Source organism: Solanum pennellii, chromosome 8 (genome assembly GCF_001406875.1).
Source record: "Solanum pennellii chromosome 8, SPENNV200".
Taxonomy (NCBI): domain Eukaryota; kingdom Viridiplantae; phylum Streptophyta; class Magnoliopsida; order Solanales; family Solanaceae; genus Solanum; species Solanum pennellii.
This window is the reverse complement of record NC_028644.1, coordinates 12,116,359-12,135,791: the sequence shown is the minus strand read 5'-3', so window position 1 is coordinate 12,135,791 and position 19,433 is coordinate 12,116,359. Positions and strand designations below refer to the sequence as shown.

The 19,433-nt window shown below is 34.4% G+C and overlaps 1 long non-coding RNA gene across 1 annotated transcript in view; it reads right to left on the bottom strand.

The window, feature by feature from the left end:
* Nucleotides 1–4,309: 4,309 nt before the first annotated feature.
* LOC107027009 overlaps nt 4,310–19,433 on the bottom strand; it is a 30,214-nt gene continuing 15,090 nt past the window's right edge. The window contains exon 4 of the long non-coding RNA XR_001457703.2: nt 4,310–4,548. This is a non-coding gene — a long non-coding RNA (uncharacterized LOC107027009). The remainder of the gene's footprint in view (nt 4,549–19,433) is intronic.

Below are 19,433 nucleotides of genomic sequence, written 5' to 3'. Positions count from 1 at the left end.
CAACCACTAGGTTAAATCACCATTTAATGCAACCTAAGCTACAAGCAAGCAAGACCCAACAAATTAATCAACCCATAATTTCTTATTCACACCCCAAGAATGAGGGGTTATAGACACAAATCAAGAAATAATCAAATATACTTAAAATGATAAAGAAATCATAGGTAAAAGAGGTTTAACCTTAAAAGTTGCAAAGGAAGGTAAATGGAGAAGACCAATTTCAAAAGTAGGAAGATTTTCTTTCTTCAAGCTTCCTCAAAACCCTCTCCAAAGTTGAGAGAAAACTTCAGAACAAAGTTTTAATAATAAAAATATCAAGTGTAGAATGTTTCTTTCTCTAAATTTTTAAATCTAATTAATATTAGAGTTTAGTATGTATAGACTTTAAAATTGTGCTGATGAATCTTTTGGCACATTTAGTCGTGATTTAATGAATCACCCTTCCTTAAGTTCTTCTCCACTTGCATTATTCGTTCTTTTCTTTTTGTTTTGGATCAATGTACAGTAATCTTCTGCTTCACGAAATTGATCGGCGATGCACCAACTGCTCCTTTTCATCGCCTTTTCATCCACATCCTTCAGGGTTCACTTGCTGTAACAGAAGGCAAAACTTTTCTATACGTCCGATAACCAAGTTTGCTTGGTATTGTGCACCTTTGCATCTTCTGATCTTTCATTTTTTTTACTTCTGTTTTGCACCTAAGTGTCTATTCCCCTACCAAATCCTCAAATACCTAAAACTTAGGAGTTTTTATTAGATATGGAGAAAAAATATATAATCGAGGACACGATTTGCATTAAAATAAGGCCCTAGATGAGTCCAATTTGAGAACTCAATAGATGTCCAGATAATTAGTGATTGTTAATTGATTCATTTTACATTGATTATTTAAAGACCAAGAAGAAGAGGAACAAATTTGGAAAGGGAATTTTCAAGGTTATTAGGGTTCAAGCTTGTTTTGAGGTAGGTGATGGTTCTAGACACGACCCTAAAGCACCCCCTAGAAGTTAGGGAGAACCCTCATTTCGTGACTGGGTGTACTTGACCCTTTGTGGTCTTGTACAAGCCCTTTACTATCGTTTATAACATAAGACATGAAAATTGGTGTGGAAATTTAAAATTTTTCATGAATAATTAATAAAAGACAATCTTCCATAAATACATAGAGAATCTCGTCGTCACAAGCCAACTTAAAGACACAACATAATAGACATAATATCTTAGGGACATGTCCCTCTACAATAAAGTAAAATACATAACAAGTCTTTAAGTAAAAACTACAAAAAGGATTATGCCCTCGAATATATGAGGAGATACTTTGCCTTGAGAGAAAACTTTCCCAAGGTCTTCCTACTAGACTTCAAACCTTCAAAAGCTTCCAACCTATACTTATATAGTATAGAAAAGTATGGGGTTAATATTAAACAATGTACTAAGTATGGCATAGGCAAAAACATGCAAAAACGGACATTTTAGTAAAAAATATCTTTTCATGCAATTTAAGTAAAGCATTCATGAATACAAAGGAAAACATCATACTAACAATCATTTACAAATTAAATAAGAATTACCATAATTTTAAGCCAACAAGAACATTACAATAAACAAACTTGACCTTCATAGTGAACTCCTTAAGCATTTATAGTAAATACATTTGAACATTGACAATGAATCCTTTAAAGCATTCACAATAAATTCAACTGGAGCAATTACAATTAAATATCCTACACTAAAAATAAAAAAAAAAATAAAAAAGATAGCTTGTCTCGCCCCGGAGGTGAGAAAAGTTGAGAAAAAAGTGGCAAACGGGTGCGTAACGCGTGGGAATCTGCCGAACACTTCGGCCAGAGTGAACTTCCAAGGCCAAGCAAAAGAGAAAGTGAACTCATTTTCCTTAAGAGTTTCCCTACCTCGTAATTATCCTAAGACTCACTAAGGTAAGATATGGAGAAAGTATGCATATGCCTCCTCCAATACACACCAAAGAAACCCTCATGACCACCCCTTTAGGCTTAATAAACTCGGGATAAACAAGCCCCTCAATCAATGGAAAGACATTAAAAGACACCCAACAAACCACCAAAGTCTTCCCTTTCGGAATGCCTACTTAGTGCAGTGAGTAGATAGCGTCTCATACCACCACCTACCCTAAGTAGTATGTTATTTTAGAAGACTTAGTTAAATCAATTCTTTGTGGGGGATTTTCTTAACCGACATAGACCATGAGAGCTAGACATGAAATCCAGATATTAACCCCTATCGGATGAGGGATCCTCACTTGCCTAGAGTAAGGTCATGCTTCTTTTCTTTTACATGGCTTTCCCAATAGCTAAACCTATCTTACACATAGTTACGGGATAAGAAGATTATTACTAAGTAACTCTTTCTCCACTAACGAGGAGTACTCATCTCAAGAGGTACTTTGGAAATACAACATCTCAACTCACAAAGTGTAATCCACCTCTCCTTCATATCCTCTCGGTGCTACGCATAACTCCCCACTGATTTTTTAACATAGTAGTCTATCATAGAAAGCTCACTAGGAATGGAGAATTTGCTACTAGACACCACATCTTAACTCACGAAGTGTGTCCACCTCAATATTCCCCTTTTTACTCAACTTGGTATAATACATTCTTTAAAGTGTGTGTGTGTAGATGTGCACACCTTGCATATAAGATTCATTTCATTTTCATCAAGTTCTACACATACTTTAACCTTGGTTCATCAAGTTACACACCCTACATGCTTCTCATAATCATATACTTCATTTAGACTTAAACTAGGTCAAGCATTCAATTCAAGCTACACCAAAACACAATACAAGACCCATTTCGGATATCTCTTCATTTCACATGTTAGACCTTCAATATTAAATATTCAAACATACTAAATAACATCAAGTTCCTCAATTAGCACCGCCATCCATAAGATGGACCATACCACTCAATATCAATTCATAATAAGGACTACATAATGAAACTAACTCAAGATCAATTTAAACCATCATAACTCATAAGCAATTTATAAATATTTCACCATATTAAGGACTTTATTTCAGTAGCTACACCAACATGACAAATAAAAGAAGACCCAAGTTCATACTCTACTCAAATCATACTCACATAACCCAATTTCAAGCCAAAAGTTGAAGTATACATAAAAAAGAGTTTCATTAGATTTTTAACATCAAAATCATCAATTCAACCCAAAATAAATACATATAAACCATTAAAACTTAATACAAAAAGACTCCTACTAGAAATCAAAGTTAGAAAGAGTTTGACTTTAGGAACCCTTTTTGGAAGTTGGCTTCTTGAATGAAAAGATATTCAAGAATGGATACCATACCTTACTTAAGAAATCCAAGATTTTTTTATGAATAGACACGTCCAACAAGCCCTCCTATCCTTCCTTGACCTCTAGCTTTCAATGGAGTCTTGAGATAGTTTGTCTTTAGAAAGAGATTTTGAATATTTTGAATAGAGGGATCTTGTCTAGGTGTAGGGTTTAAAACTATTTTAAGATAACCTAAAACACTAAAATTATCCACCTAGGGTCTTAAAAGACTTGGGGTGTATTTACATAAAACACCTCAAGTTTGCAGCACCTTCACAAATTTGCAGGCCTCACCGACGGACCTTCACCAATGGACCGTCGTTGAGCCAACGGACCGTCGTTGAGCCAACGAACCGTTGGTAGGGTTTTGTTGGTGGATACTTTAGATCTAAATGGAGCGTGGACAAACTGAATTCACTGGTCGAATCGACGCCCTAGGTGGACGGACTGTTGAGGGACCAACGGACCGTCGTTAGGGTCGTCGATAGCCACTGCTTTTTAGCATATTTTACCCAAGTCTTGGGCCCTTCATCTAGGGCCCCTTGTAGGTCCTAGGTGGGGTCGTGCTCGGACGTTAAACCCCTAAACTATGTCATCTAGGTCTTAGGGAACATCCTATGCAAGTTTCAAGTAAAACGAACACGTAAAACTCGTCTAAACACAACAAGACACACTAGTACACTATGAGGCATACTTTCCGAACGTCATGGACGTTCTTGGTCGATTGAACTCCAAACATAGCCAAACTTCACACACTACCTAAGGACACTAAACTAACTTAGTTTGATGCAAAATCAACTGAAGAAACAACCACGAGGCTCTAGTTCACCTTAGTTCATTTTGGGGCATTTCGTGACCAGGCGTACTTGACCCTTTGGGGTCTTGTACAAGCTCTTTACTATCGTTCATCGCATAAGACATGAAAAGTAGTGCGGAAATTTAAAACTACTCACTAATAATTAATAAAATACAATCTTTCATAAATACATAGAGAATATCGTCGTCACAAGCCAACTTAAAGACACGACATAATAGACATAATATCTTAGGGACATGGCCCTCTACAATAAAGTAAAATACATAACAAGTCTTTAAGTAAAAACTACGAAAAGGATTATTCCCTCGAATATATGAGGAGATACTTTGCCTTGAGAGAAAACTTTCCTAAGATCTTCCTTCTAGACTTCAAACCTTCAAAAGCTTCCAACCTATACTTATATAGTATAGAAAAGTATGGGGTTAGTATTAAACAATGTACTAAGTATGGCATAGGCATAAACATGCAAAAACGGACATTTTAGTAAAAAATATCTTTTCATGCAATTTAAGTAAAACATTCATGAATAAAAAGGAAAACATCATACTAACAATCATTTACAAATTAAACAAGAATTCCCATAATGTTAAGCCAACAAGAACATTACAGTAAACCAACTTGACCTTCATAGTGAACTCCTTAAGCATTTACAGTAAATACATTTGAACATTGACAATGAATCCTTTAAAGCATTCACAATAAATTCAACTGGAGCAATTACAATTAGATATCCTACACTAAATGAGTGAACTTCCAAGGCCAAGCGAAAGAGAAAGTGAACTCATTTCCTTTAAGAGTTTCCCTATCTCGGAATTATCCTAAGACTCACTAAGGTAAGATATAGAGGAAGTATAAATATGCTTCCTCCAATACACACCAAATTAACCCTGAAGACCACCCCTTTCGGATTACTAAACTCGGGAGAAACAAGCCCCTCAATCAATGGCAAGACATTAAAAGACACCCAACAAACCACCAAAGTCTTCCTTTTCGGAATGCCTACTTAGTGTAATGAGTATATAGCGTTCCATACCACCACATACCCTAACCAGTACGTTTTTTTAGAAGACTTAGTTCAATCAATTCTCCGTGGGGGATTTTCTTAACCGACATAGACCAAGCGAGCTAGACATGGAATCTTGATATTAACCCCTATCGGATGTGGGATCCTCACTTGCCTTGAGTAAGGTCATGCTTCTTAGATTTTACATGGTTTTCCCAATAGCTACAAATATGTGGACACATAGTTACGTGATAAGGAGATTGCTACTAAGTAACTCATTCTCTACTAAAGAGGAGTACTTATCTCAAGAGGTACTTTGGAAATACAACATCTCAACTCACGAAGTGTAATTTACCTCTATTTCATATCCTCTCGGTGTGAGGCGTAACTCCTTATCGATTTCTTAATATAGTAGTCTATCATAGAAAGCTCACTAGGAATGGAGAAGTTGCTACTAGACACCACATCTTAACTCACGAAGTGTGTCCACCTCAAGATTCCCCTTTTTACTCAACTTGGTATAATACATTTTTTAAAGTGTGTTTGTGTAGATGTGCACACCTTGCATGTAAGATTCATTTCATTTTCATCAAGTTCTACACATACTTTAACCTTGGTTCATCAAGTTACACACCCTACATGTTTCTCATAATCATACACCTCATTTAGACTTTAACTAGGTAAAGCATTCAATTCAAGCTACACCAAAACACAATACAAGACCCATTTCCGATATCTCTTCATTTCACATGTTAGACCATCAAGATTAAATATTCAAACATACTAAATAACGTTAATTTCCTCAATTAGCACCGCCATCCATAAGATGGACCATACCACTCAACATCAATTCGTAATAAGGACTATATAATAAATGCAACTCAACATCAATTCAAACCATCATCACTCATAAGCAATTTATCAATATTTCACCATATTAAGTTCTTTAGGTCAGTATCTACACAAACATGACAAATACAATAATACCCCAGTTCATACACTACTCAAATCATACTAACATAACACAATTTCAAGCCAAAAGTTTAAGTACACATAAAGAAGAGTTTAATTAGAGTTTTAACATCAAAATAATCAATTCAATCAAAAATAAATACATTTAAACCATTAAACTTAAATACAAAAGACCCCTACTAGAAATCAAAGTAAGAAGGAGTTTGAGTTTAGAAACCCTTTTTGGAAGTTGGCTTCTTGAATGAAAAGATATGCAGGAATGGATACCATACATTACTTAAGGAAGAAAAATCCAAGAGTTTTTGATGAAGATACACATCCAACCGGCCCTCCTATCCTTCCTTGACCTCTAGCTTTCAATGGAGTCTTGAGAGAGTTTGTCTTTAGAGAGAGTTTGAATATTTCGAAGAGAGGGGTCTTGTTTAGGTCTAGGATTTAAAATTTTTTTAATATAACCTAAAAACACTAAAATTGTCCATCTAGGGTCTTAAAAGACTTGGGGTGTATTTACATAAAACACCCCAAGTTGGCAGCAACTTCACAAATTTGCAGGCCTCACCTACGGACCTTCACCAACGGACTGTCGTTGAGCCAACGGACCATTGGTAGGGTCTCGTTGGCGGATACTTAGATCCAAATGGAGCATGGAAAAATTGAAATCACTTGTCCAATTGACGCCCTAGGTTGATGGACTGTTGAGGGACCAACGGACCGTCGTCAGGGTCATCGATGGCCACTACTTTTTGGCAGATTTTGCCTAAGTCTTGGGCCCTTCATCTACGGCCCCTTTTAGGTCCTAGGTGGGGTCGTTCCCGGACGTTAAACCCCTAAACTAAGTCGTCTAGGTCTTAGGAAAATCCAATGCAAGTTTTAAATAAAGCGAACACGTGAAACTCGTCTAAACACAACAAGACACACTAGTAAATTCTAAGTCATACTTTTCATACGTCGTGGACGTTCTTGGTCGATTAAATCCAAACTACCAAACTTCACACACTTCCTAAGGACACTAAACTAACTTATTTTAACTTAAAATCAACTCAATAAACAACCACAAGGCTCTTGTTCACCTTAGTTCCTTTAGGGGCATTACAGTTGTGATTCTATATTTCTGTGATTTATGCTTGTTCTTGCTTCAGTATGAAAGTTGTATATGTATGAATGATACAATGTTTATCACACTTGCTTTAAATGGGATAGATGAACTATCATTGCTATGAAATCATGACATGAATGTATGATCTTGACGATGTACTTATGTTTTTGATTGTGGTGTATGAATGGGATAAGATTGCCCCATTACAAAATAACTTTTCTTTGATATGATTTACACATTCGGCATAATTTTGGATCAGATTGCCGCTTCTCGGTATAATATTGGATTGGATTTCCATGTTACGAAATAAACATGTAATGAAATATCAACGTTTCGGCAAACTAACTTTTTTTGTTTGGTTTCCGTGAGAGGAGAAATGATGTGATGATAAATGTTAAATGTGTTTTAAATTCCTCAGTATGATAATGTTGTATATGTTTACATATATTCATGTGATTATTAAGTTATTTCACTTGTTTATGTTAAACTAGTGGGATAGCCGTGTGATCCTACTAGTACATATGTAACACCCTGAAAAAAAGAAGGTGAAATAGCCTCATGTGTGTTTATTGTGTTAATTTGAAGTTAAAATTAGTTACCTTAGTGTTCTTAGGAAGTGTGTGAAGTTTGGTTATGTTTGGAGGTCTAACGTCGATGACGTTCGGAAGGTGTGCCTTAGACAGCGCTTGTGTGTCTTGATGTGTTTGAATGAATTTTACATGCTTGTTTTGCTTGAAATGGATGTAGGAGGTCCAAAGACCTAGATGACTTAGATTAGTGGTTTAACGTCCGGGTACCACTCCATCTAGGATCCACGAGGGGCCCTAGAAGAGGACCCCAACACATAGACAAAAACTGCTAAAGCAGTGTCCATCGACGAGCCAATCGTCAGCTAGTCAACCAGGCGATGACTCGTCGACTTGGTCGTCATTTGGGCATGGATTCCTGAAGGTTTGGGTGTTTCAGATAGAACCAACAACACCCCATCGATGGGGCGTTGGTTTACAAACGGCCCGTTATTTATGAGTCATGGATGCTGCCTACGAAAGTTGTCTCTCCTGCTGCCAGCCTGGGGTGTTTTGTGTAAATTCACCCCAAGTCTTTTAGGATCCAATGATGATATTTTTAGGGTTTTTATGTTTTATTATATTACCTTTAAGTCCTAGACCTAGACAAGACCCCTCACTTCAAATATTTTAACTCCTTCTCTAAAGAAAACTCTCTCAAATGCACCATTGAAACTAAGACTCAAGGAGGGAAAGAAGGGCTATTTTGGAGGTGTGTCTTCACAAGAAATTTGTGGGTTTCCTTATATTTGAGTTATGATATCCATCCTTGAACCCTCTTCTATTCAAGGAGTCATTTCCAAATGATTTCAAAAGAGTTTTCAAACTCTACTTTCTTCTATCACTGATTTGAAGCATGGGTCTTCTTGTAAAGATGTTTTCATGATTTAAATGTGTTTATTATAGTATGAATTGATTATTTTAATGTCAAAACCCTAATAAGATCATGCTTGTGCATATTTAAACTTTTGTTAAGAAATAGGTTAACTGAGCATGTTTGTGTAGGATATGAACTTTGTTGTTCTTGTGTTGTTATTATGATTTATCTACTACCCTAAGGGCCTTATTATGATGAAATATTGAGAAATTGGTTATAGGTGTTGATGGCTTGGTTATATGGTGAGGTGCTTAGATTGTATGATTCTTATTATAAATTGCTCTTCAGTTGTATGGTCCACCTTCTTTGTGGCAGTGTTTACTTGATGAATTTGGTTATGTTTAGTATGTTTTGTGAGTGTTGCTTTGAAGGCTTAATATGTGAAAGTCAATGGTAATGAAGATGGTTCTTGAATTATGTTTTTAGGAAGCATGAAGTGCATATTTTGCTTAGGTTTTGTCAAAATGAAGTATATGATTATGTGAAGCATGTGAAGTCTGTGATTTGATGAATGAAATTCTAAAACATATATAGAACTTAATATGAATGGAATGATGATTATGTGCAAGGTTTTCTCACATGTACACATGGTCCACCTTCTTTGTGGCAGTGTTTACTTGATGAATTTGGTTATGTTTAGTATGTTTTGTGAGTGTTTCTTTGAAGGCTTAATATGTGAAAGTCAATGGTAATGAAGATGGTTCTTGAATTATGTTTTTATGAAGCATGAAGTGCATATTTTGCTTAGGTTTTGTCAAAATGAAGTATATGATTATGTGAAGCATGTGAAGTGTGTGATTTGATGAATGAAATTCTAAAACATATATAGAACTTAATATGAATGGAATGATGATTATGTGCAAGGTTTTCTCACATGTACACACACTCACACTTGAATGAATGTATGAAGCTAAGTTGAGTAAATAGAGGAGTTTTGGGGTGAACACTCTTTGTGAGTTGAGTTGAAATGGTTAGTAGCAACCTCACTACATCCTAAGAGCTTTCTAAGATCGGTCGAAGGTTGAATGCCCTTTCGTGAGTTGAAATGTGGTGTTCACTAGTTATCCTTAACCTATAGTTTAAACTGTTTAGAATCCGTCGAGGTTATGTCTAGCACAAAGAGGATATGAAGAAGAGGTGATTACACTTCGTGAGTTGAGATGTTGTATTCAAATGTACCTCTTGATATGAGTACTCATTGTTAGTAAACAATGAGTTACTTAGTAGCAATCTCCTATATCTTAATTATGTGCCCGCATAGGTGTAGCTAATGGGAAAGCCATGTTAAAGCTAAAAAAAAAAAAGGACATTGCTCTAGGCAAGTGAGGATCCTTCATTCGGTAGGGGTTACTGTCCGGATTCCATGTCTAGATCTCATGGACTATGTCGGTTAAGCTAACTCCCACAAAAGAAATGAATGTGCTAAGTCTTCTAAAGGAGTGATCTACTTAGGGTAGGTAGTGGAATGGGACGCTATTTATCCATTGCACTAGGTAGGCAATCCAAAAGGGGAGTCTTGGTGAGTCTTACGTGAATTGATTGAACTAAGTCTCTTAAAAGAATGCACTACTTAGGGTAGGTGGTGGTATGAAACTCAATCTATCCAGTGCACTAGGTAGGATCTTCCGAAAGGGGAGTCTTAGTGCCAAGTCTTCTAAAAGAGTGTACTATTTAGGGTAGCTGGTGGTATAGGAAGTGATATACCGTGGTTTCACGATATTATTAATACTTTTTCCTTAAGTTTAGTGTGTCCAAAAGCCTTTTTGTGATTATTTTTATATAAGTTTCTCTTTGTTTTGCAGGAAATCTGTCCAAAGATGAATGCGGAGATTTTGAGCGAAGAAATGCAGAAGAGACCACCTACGGAGCTTATGACGGTCCGTCGTGCCTGTGACGGTCCGTAGGTGGCAGCGTAGTGCAGCTGCTGAAGGAAGATGGGGAAGTCTGACCAAGTGTGGGGTTACGCAGCTTGTGACGGTCCGTCGTGTCTATGACGGTCCGTCCTGCAGGTTCGTCACGAAGTTCAGTGAAGTAATCCCAGTACCCAGATTCCAAGAGTTGAAGTGTTTTGGAACGAAGACCCTCGACGGACCGTTGTGCCTATGACGGTCCGTCATACTTGACGTCGAGGGTAATGAAGAGAGCAGCAGAAGAAATTTCACAAGTATGGGACGATGGAATCCATGACGGCCCGTCGTGACCTAGACGATCCGTCGCGAGGTCCGTCGACCCAGCCGCGTTTTGACAGATTTCAAGCAAATAGAGTCCTTGTATAATTAGGTTTTTATTTTCTATAAATAGTTCGAAAAACCTCGTTTTAGGGGGTCGGAGTCTGGACCTTTGATTATTAGGTTAGACTCCAGACCATTGTTAGACTCCGTATTATTAGGTTACTTTGAGAATTCTTGCAAGTGATTTTTGGTGATTAATCAAGCAAACTTTTGGATTTTACTCNAACATGTAAACCCTAGTTACTTTGATTAATTGATTAACCTCCAACATTCAAAGTTGTTAAGTGTCTCTTTCAAGTTCGTTATTTATTTTCACTCATTTAGAAATATAAACCCCCCTTTTTATGTTTTTACTTTCCAAGAAATTCATTGACCAAACAATAGTAATAACAAGTTGAGTTAAGTCTAGACTATTTTCCTCGTGGGAACGATCCCAACCTCACTAGTTGGGTTATTTGCTTGACACGACCGCTTTACTTCTTATTTGAGAAGTAAGTTTGAGCGTATCAAATTTTGGGGCAGCTACTGGGGATTATAGCTTTTAGATTAACTTAAACTTATTACTATAGTTTAGTTGATATTTTCTTGATTTTACTTTGTTTTATTGTTTTTGATTTGTGCAGAACCACCCTCCTTGTATGCCAAATACACGGAGAGGAAGAGGCATACCATCTTGATGAAGTCTGAGTAATCAAGTATCCTCAATCGTGCCGCGACATTAAATCAGGCGCTTGTTGGGAGGCAACCCAATACTTATAGTTTTTCTTTTTTTAGTAATGGTAGCATTTTTTTTTACTAATGAGTTTTAAATTTGCAAGAAAATTACTCTGCAGCAGTCCTGACGGATACAGCGACGGATCGTTGCTTCTGCGACGGACCGTCGCATGAATCCGTCGTACCAGGTACGTCTTTATGTTATGTTCAAACTAGGGCACACGCGACGGTGTGTCTTGATGTGTTTATGTGAGTTCTATGTGATCATTTGTCTTGAAATTAATGTGGGATATTCCTAAGACATAGATGACTTAGTTTAGGGGTTTAACGTCCGGGTACAGCTCCATCTAGCACCCACGAGGGTCCCTAGAAGAGGACCCCAACACTTAGACAAAAACTGCCAAACTAGTGTCCATCCACGAGCCAATCGACGGCCAGTCAACCAGGCGATGGCTCGTCGACCTGGTCCGTCGTTTGTACATGGATGCCTGCCACTTTGGGAGTTGCAGATACAACAAACGAGATCCCATTGACGGGGCGTTGATTGACAAACGGCCCGTATTTTGTGAGTCGTGGATGCTGCCTGCAAAAGCTGTCTCGCCTGCTGCCAGCTTTGAGTGCTTTCTGTAAATTCACCCAAGTCTTTTAGTACCCTAGGATGATATTTTTAGGTTTTTGAAGTTATATTAGATTATTTTTAAGTCCTAGACCTAGAAAAAACCCCTCACTTCAAATACTCATACTCCATCTCTAACGAAAACTCTCTCAAAGGTACCACTGGAAATAAGACTCAAGGATGGCAAGAAGAGATGTTCTGGACGTGTGTCTTCACCAAAAAATTGTGGTTTTCCTTCTCTTTGAGGTATGGTATCCATCCTTCAACCCTCTTCAATTCAAGGAGTCATTTCCTAAAGATTTCAAAAAGGGTTTTCAAACTCTACTTTCTTCTATCTTTGATTTTAGGCATGGTTCTTCTTGTAAAGGTGTTTTAATGATTCAAATGTGTTTCTTCTTGTAGAGGTGTTTTACTGATTCAAATGTGTTTCTTCTAGTTTGAGTTGATGATTTTAATGTCAAAACCCTAATGAACTCATATTTATGGATATTTCAAACTTTTGGTAAGAAATGAGTTAATGAGTGTTTGTGTAGGATATGAAATTTGGAGTTGGTCTGTTGTTATTATGATTTAGCTACTGCCCTAAGCCCTTATTATGATGAAATATTGAGAAATTGGTTATAGGTAGTGATGGCTTGGTTATATGGTGAATTACTTATGTTGTATGATTCTTATTATAAATTGCTCTTGAGTGGTATGGTCCACCTTCTTGGTGGCGGTGTTTACTTGATGAATTTTTTTATGTTTAGTCTGTTTTTTGAGTATCTTGAAGGCTAAAATGTGAAAGGAAAAGCTAATGAAGATGGTACTTGTATAGTGTTTTTGTGAAGCTTGAAGTGCATGTTTTGCTTAGGTTATGTCTAAATGAAGTATATGATTATATAAAGCATGTGAAGTGTGTGATTTGATGAATGAAAGTCTAAAACATGTATAGAAGTTAATATAAATGAAATGATGCTTATGTGCAAGTGTTCTTACATGTAAACACACTCACACTTCAATGAATGTATGAACCTAGGTTGAGTAAATAGAGGAGTTTTGGGGTGAACACTCTTCGTGAGTTGAGATGAAGTGTTTAGTAGCAACCTCACTACATCCTAAGACCTTTCTAAGATAGGTCGGAGGATGAATGCCTTTCGTGAGTTGAGATGTGGTGTTCACTAGTTATCCTTAACCTATAGTTTAAAATGTTTAGAATCTGTGGGGGTTATGTCTAGAACAGAGAAGATATGAAGAAGAGGTGGTTACACTTCGTGATTTGATATGTTGTATTCCATTATACCTCTTTCTATGAGTACTCCTCGTTAGTAGACAATGAGTTACTTAGTAGCATTCCCCTTATCCTTTAACTATGCGCCCGCATAGGTGTAGATAATAGAAAAGCCATGTAAAAGCTAAAAAGAAGGACCGTAGTCTAGGCAAGTGAGGATCCCTCATCCGGTAGGGGTTCATGTCCGCATTCCATGTCTAGTTCTCATGGTGTATGTCAGTTAAGATAACTCCCACAAAAGAAATGAATGTTCTAAGTCTTCTAAAGGAGTATTCTACTTAGGGTAGGTAGTGGAATGGGACACTATTTATCCATTGCACTAGGAAGGCAATCCGAATGGGGAGTCTTGGTGATTCTTATTTGAATTGATTGAACTAAGTCTCCTAAAAGAACGTACTACTTCGAGTAGGTGGTGGTATGGGATGCTATCTATCCATTGCACTAGATAGGACCTTCCGAAAGGTTAGTCTTGGTGCCAAGTCTTCTAAAAGAGTGTACTATTTAGGGTAGGTGGTGGTAAGGGATGCCATCTACTCATTGCACTAAGAAGGCATTCCGAAAGGGAAGTCTTGGTGTTTTGTGGGGTGTTCTTCTATTGTATTGCCATTGAGTGGGTGATTGTTCTCCGGAGGTGAGTATGCCACAAAAGGAGGTTCTTGAGGGTTGCTTGGGTGGGCATTGAAGGAGGCATATGTGTACTTCCTTCATATCTCACCTTAGTGAGTCTTATGATGACCTTAAATAGGGAAACTCCGACGGAAATGATGCTTACTTTCTCATTGGCAATACTTTGGAAGTTCACTACTTTGGAGTTTTTTTAATTCACTGTAATGTCCTAACTAGTTCACTGTAAAGTTGGAATGTTTACTGTTAAGTGTATTCTTTGACTAAAATTTTGGGAATCCTTCTCGAAGTGCTCGAAGTGTTAAATGATGGTTCTTGTGATGTTTTTCTTTTATATTCTTTATTGTTTTACTGAATTGGCAAAAAATGTTAATTTACTAAAATGTCCCTTTTTGTATGTTTTTGCATATGCCATAATTAGTACATTATTTTTACTAAACCCATACGTTTCTATACTATCTAAGTATAGGTTTTGGAAGCAAGGTTGAAGACTAGAAAGTAAAGCTTGGGAAAGTATCTCTCAAGGCAAAGTATGTCCTCATATATTCGCGGGGCATAGTCCTTTTCTTAGTTTCTTATTTAAACCATAAAATTATCAGTTATATATTTTTCATCTAAATAAATAGAAAAAATTGTTTAATCGTTACATTAACACATCACTCTGTTTTAACACGACAATGATATCACCAAACATATATTATGATAAATTATGTAAGATTTAAATGATTAGATATCAAGATATTTCTAATCATTCAATATATATTTAAAATTCTTGAGAAATGTGATAATGTCAAATCATTTAATTTTCTGTTGAAATGTTTTTAGAACCTACTAAAATTTACCTTTTTTTTTCTTATAAGAATCTAATCTTGGAAAGGTTGGTCAAAAGTTTAAAAAGATTATTTATGACCACGTGAAGCACGGGTAAATTACTTAATTGTTATATATTATGGTAAAATATTAGATGAGGCTAATATACCTAGAATAAAAATGTAAGTATGGTAATTCTTAATAGGTTAACATTACCAATAAGGAAATTGATAATCTCTCACCACATCGATAAGCCGTTAGTTAAAATATTTTAATCCATTCTCCAACAATTAGTCGATAACCCAATACCAATAAGTCATAAGCCAATTTTTCGGTTGGCTTATATGTTACTATGTTTAAAACACCCCCAAAAGCAAGGAAGGAAAGCATAATACCAAAAAAAATTCTTACTTCATATCTCCAAATAAGTGCAAAAATCAAAATATTATAATTCCAACAAAATAATGAAAAAATGATGTTGGTAATTTTGAGAGAAACCTAAGGTAGAATATCTACTTGAAGGTACAAATATTGTACTTTTGAAAAGGAGATTATTTACATGCATGCAGATGCTTTAGGCAAAAATGTTGAAAAATATCCATGCACCTAATATTAAAAACAAAAAAAAAACTAAATTAGATATTTTAAATCCCTATATTATAATGAAAAAATTAGTAAAGTAGTCACAATTTCTAACTTAATTAATAAAAACATCTACATTTCAAAATATTTAGTTAAAATGTCAAAATGTCAATATTTTAAAAATAATTTGTAAATACTATTATTTGTCTTTCCTTTTATTTCTCAAAACAGTCCAACATTAAATATATTCACTATCCATTTAGACTTCTTCTAGACTTTAATACCATTAAATTTATTTCCATCTTTAAGATTTTTAAATTTTTTTCTCTTTTACAATTTTCACCATTAATGTCTCTCATTGTTGAAGAAGAACTAATTATTCAAGTTCATATCAATTTGTTCAGATCTATCGATTAATTCAAGAAATCTCTCAATACATAAAGGTATTTTCGTAATCATCTTTTATTTTGCGAGATTTCATAAGATTTTATTTTCAAAATAAAAATTATGTTGAATTTTGGATTGTATGTATTACAATTTTTTCGTCATTTTTTCGATTTTTATATGAGTTTGTTGACATACTCATCAAATATTTATGCATTTTGAATTTTCGTATTTGAAACACTATTTTATGATTTTATTTTCATATTTGAGATTTAGTAGATTGTAATTTATAGTAAGCCACATAAGCACATAATATATTGTTTGATTTATTTTTATATACTAGCTTGAAAAGAAAAGTCAACCAGTGTTGGGCCTACAAGATAGTACCACATAGGTCGAAAAGGGGTAGAAAATTATTAATAAAATAAGTTCAGGAGAGTAATAGGACATTAGTATAGTATAAGTGTGTCTCTGAAATTTCGGGCTAGGTTGAGGGGGTACTTGTGCATTATCCCTACATTATTTGATGTTAATCTATGATATTTAGTTTAAATTTCATTTACACATGCCTAATTTATGATTTACAACCATGATACTATGATAAAGCCATGAACTATTAAATATGAGTTTATGAAGATATGCATGTTTTCATAAAGTTATTATAAATGAATTAATGATGCTATGAAAGAAAATTATCTGTGCTATGGTTAAAGGATTTCTCACTTACTATGATGATCATGATTTTAAAGGTATTTCTCACAAATGAATTCACATTGGTTTTCACATCCATGTTATTTTAAGTTTAAGGAGTTATTCTATGTTTTTATCTCAAAAGTGTGTATTGGTATTGATCATTATCTTTAGTATGTTAAATTGATAATCGGCTTTTATCTATTCCGTTGAGATTTAGACTTAGCACCGAGACGATTTTGGAGGTGGAGGCTCAAGTAAGATAGTCTCTAGTATCATGCCTATGTTTGTGTCTATTGCCTCATACTTAGTACATTCCATGTACTAATGCATACTTGTGTCTACATTATTTCACTATTGTATGGTCCAAATCTCCTACCTCTCATACTCGTGGCTAATTGGTTCTCTATAGGCTTTGAAAATTGGTGAGTCCTCATAATCCGAGGACCGAGAGTCTTTTATTGCATTATGTTATTTTTGTCTTAGGCTTTCTATATGATGTGTATGTATTTTGTCCCAATCACTTTCCTAATGATGTATTAGATGGATTTGAGACTTATGTTAGGCTTCTACTTTTGTCAAACTCTTTTGATGTATAAATTCTATCTTTTGAAGCTTTTACTTCTACTATTTTGTATGATGTATGTTAAGTGAATTGTGTAGGACCTCTCGGGGTTTTATATGACATGTTTTGCCAAGTATATACTTTGGATCGTGACATTAGAATTTTCCTATGATAGATTAGCAGACAACTTTCTTAAGAAAAATGGTCTCTCGGTGTATCCTAAAAAGGTTCCATAATGGCTATTAATAGTAGTGATGTCTTCTGTATAGATCCATCAATCTCTCAAACGACATTTAGTCGTCTGACCTTATATCCCAGAATAAGATCTTTTTAATCATTGATCAATTTAATAAAAGTTTGTCCTTATTGCTCTTTGTTCTAACCTGCAATGGTATAGTTGATTTGTCTTTCTTAATTCCACTTTTCAAGATATCATGTTTCTAGGTAATAAATCAATATCCTCCTCCAGCCCCTCATTTTCCTATATACTTCTTGGCTTGTAACTGCTCAATTTGTCTCTTTATCTCTACATAATTTATTTAAAAAATTGTTCTAAATCGCTGTTTTCGTGTTGTTAAGTTCACTAAATTCCCCCAAAAAAATGCACAATTTTTGTCCACCACATACCAAAAGGGATTCTTCCTAGTGTTAAGATTTTATTTTCTATTTCTTAGTTGTTCTGTTTGCTAGGAAAAACAAGCCTCGATTATAAGAAAAATAGAATTCTTTTCTTTGTCTCTACTTAATTAATAAAAAGATTGTTCTACATTTATAACTAAATAACACTTAAAAAAAATAACACGAAAATAAGGAATTTTTCTTTTCATAACAATGCAAAATAATACATAATTACATAAAAATATGGGTTGCATACCAATCCATTTTGGACAACCATACCGTAACCCCAAAATGAAAAAAAAAACATAAAATCATAATCTAACATAAGAAAGATCTAATGAAATATATAAGTCATATCTTATACTGTTAATTAACAGTTGAACTATATTCTAAGAAAGCTTCACTTCTAATTTCAGAATGAAGCTATTTGTTCTTCTCCTCAGTTAGCTTCTTAACAACTTGTATTCATATCATAAATCTAAGAAGAAGAAAAGCGAATAGTAGATGATAGAAAAGAACAGAATGTGATGACCTAGGAAGCAATTAACAGGTATTTATAGTGATGTTTGATTGTCTTTTCACCTACCAAAATTTTTAATGGTGCATATTGAATCATGATAGATAAATTTATTTTAGTTTCAAAATTCAAAGAATCACAGAATTTGAAGAGTTTCATACATTATTGTTTCATGATAGATAAATTTATATTAATTTCAAAATTCAAAGAATCACAAAATTCGAAGAGTTACATACATTATTGTTTTTTACTCTAATTTAATTCAACCTAATTAATTATAATTTTAATGTCATAACTAAAACATTAAAGTGTAGTTGTTAGACTTCATATTCTATCATTATGTAATTAAATATTAGTATTTAAAAAATAAATTAATTTATTTTAATTTGGTGGAGGGGCAAAATGGTAATTCAACTTTTAAGGTTAGAGCTTCCCACTTATAATAATATATGATATTCATATTTAATAATTTCAAATTTTGCTTATAGGGTTATTCATTCACAAATAAATACAGATTCAGATTTGAATTTGGTGAAAAGAATTGGAAAAAAGGAACATAGCAAACAAAGAAAAAAGAGAGAGTCAAAGAAGAAGGTTGCGAAATTATATTCATATCAGAATAATATTCATAGATATTTGTTTGTCAATTATTTTTCTTTTACTCATCATTTGTATTTTTATTAAGAATATTGTATTTTTTTTTTATTTGTAGTCATTCAAATACGTATCTTATATGAATTTGTATTTCTTAAGCATAGATGTATCCTATTTTTTAACAGTTAATTTATACTTTTTTGAATATTATATTCTGATTATATCATTTTCACTATGTATGCTATCTCATATGAATGTTTATTTCTTAAACATATATGTATCCTGTTTTTCAACAGTTAATTTGTAATTTTTTTTAGAATATTGTATACTGATTATATTATTTTACTATGTATGCTATATGTTTTCCAGAATCTTGTATTCTCATTTCTTTCATAGTCAATTTGTATTTATTTTTTTAGAATATTATATCGTTCCTCAACAAATTTATTATTTCCACCAAGTATGCTATTTTTCCCCAAAAATCTTGTACCGTTTCATAAATCATTCATACATATTGAGATACGTGTGTGTGTGTGTATATATATAT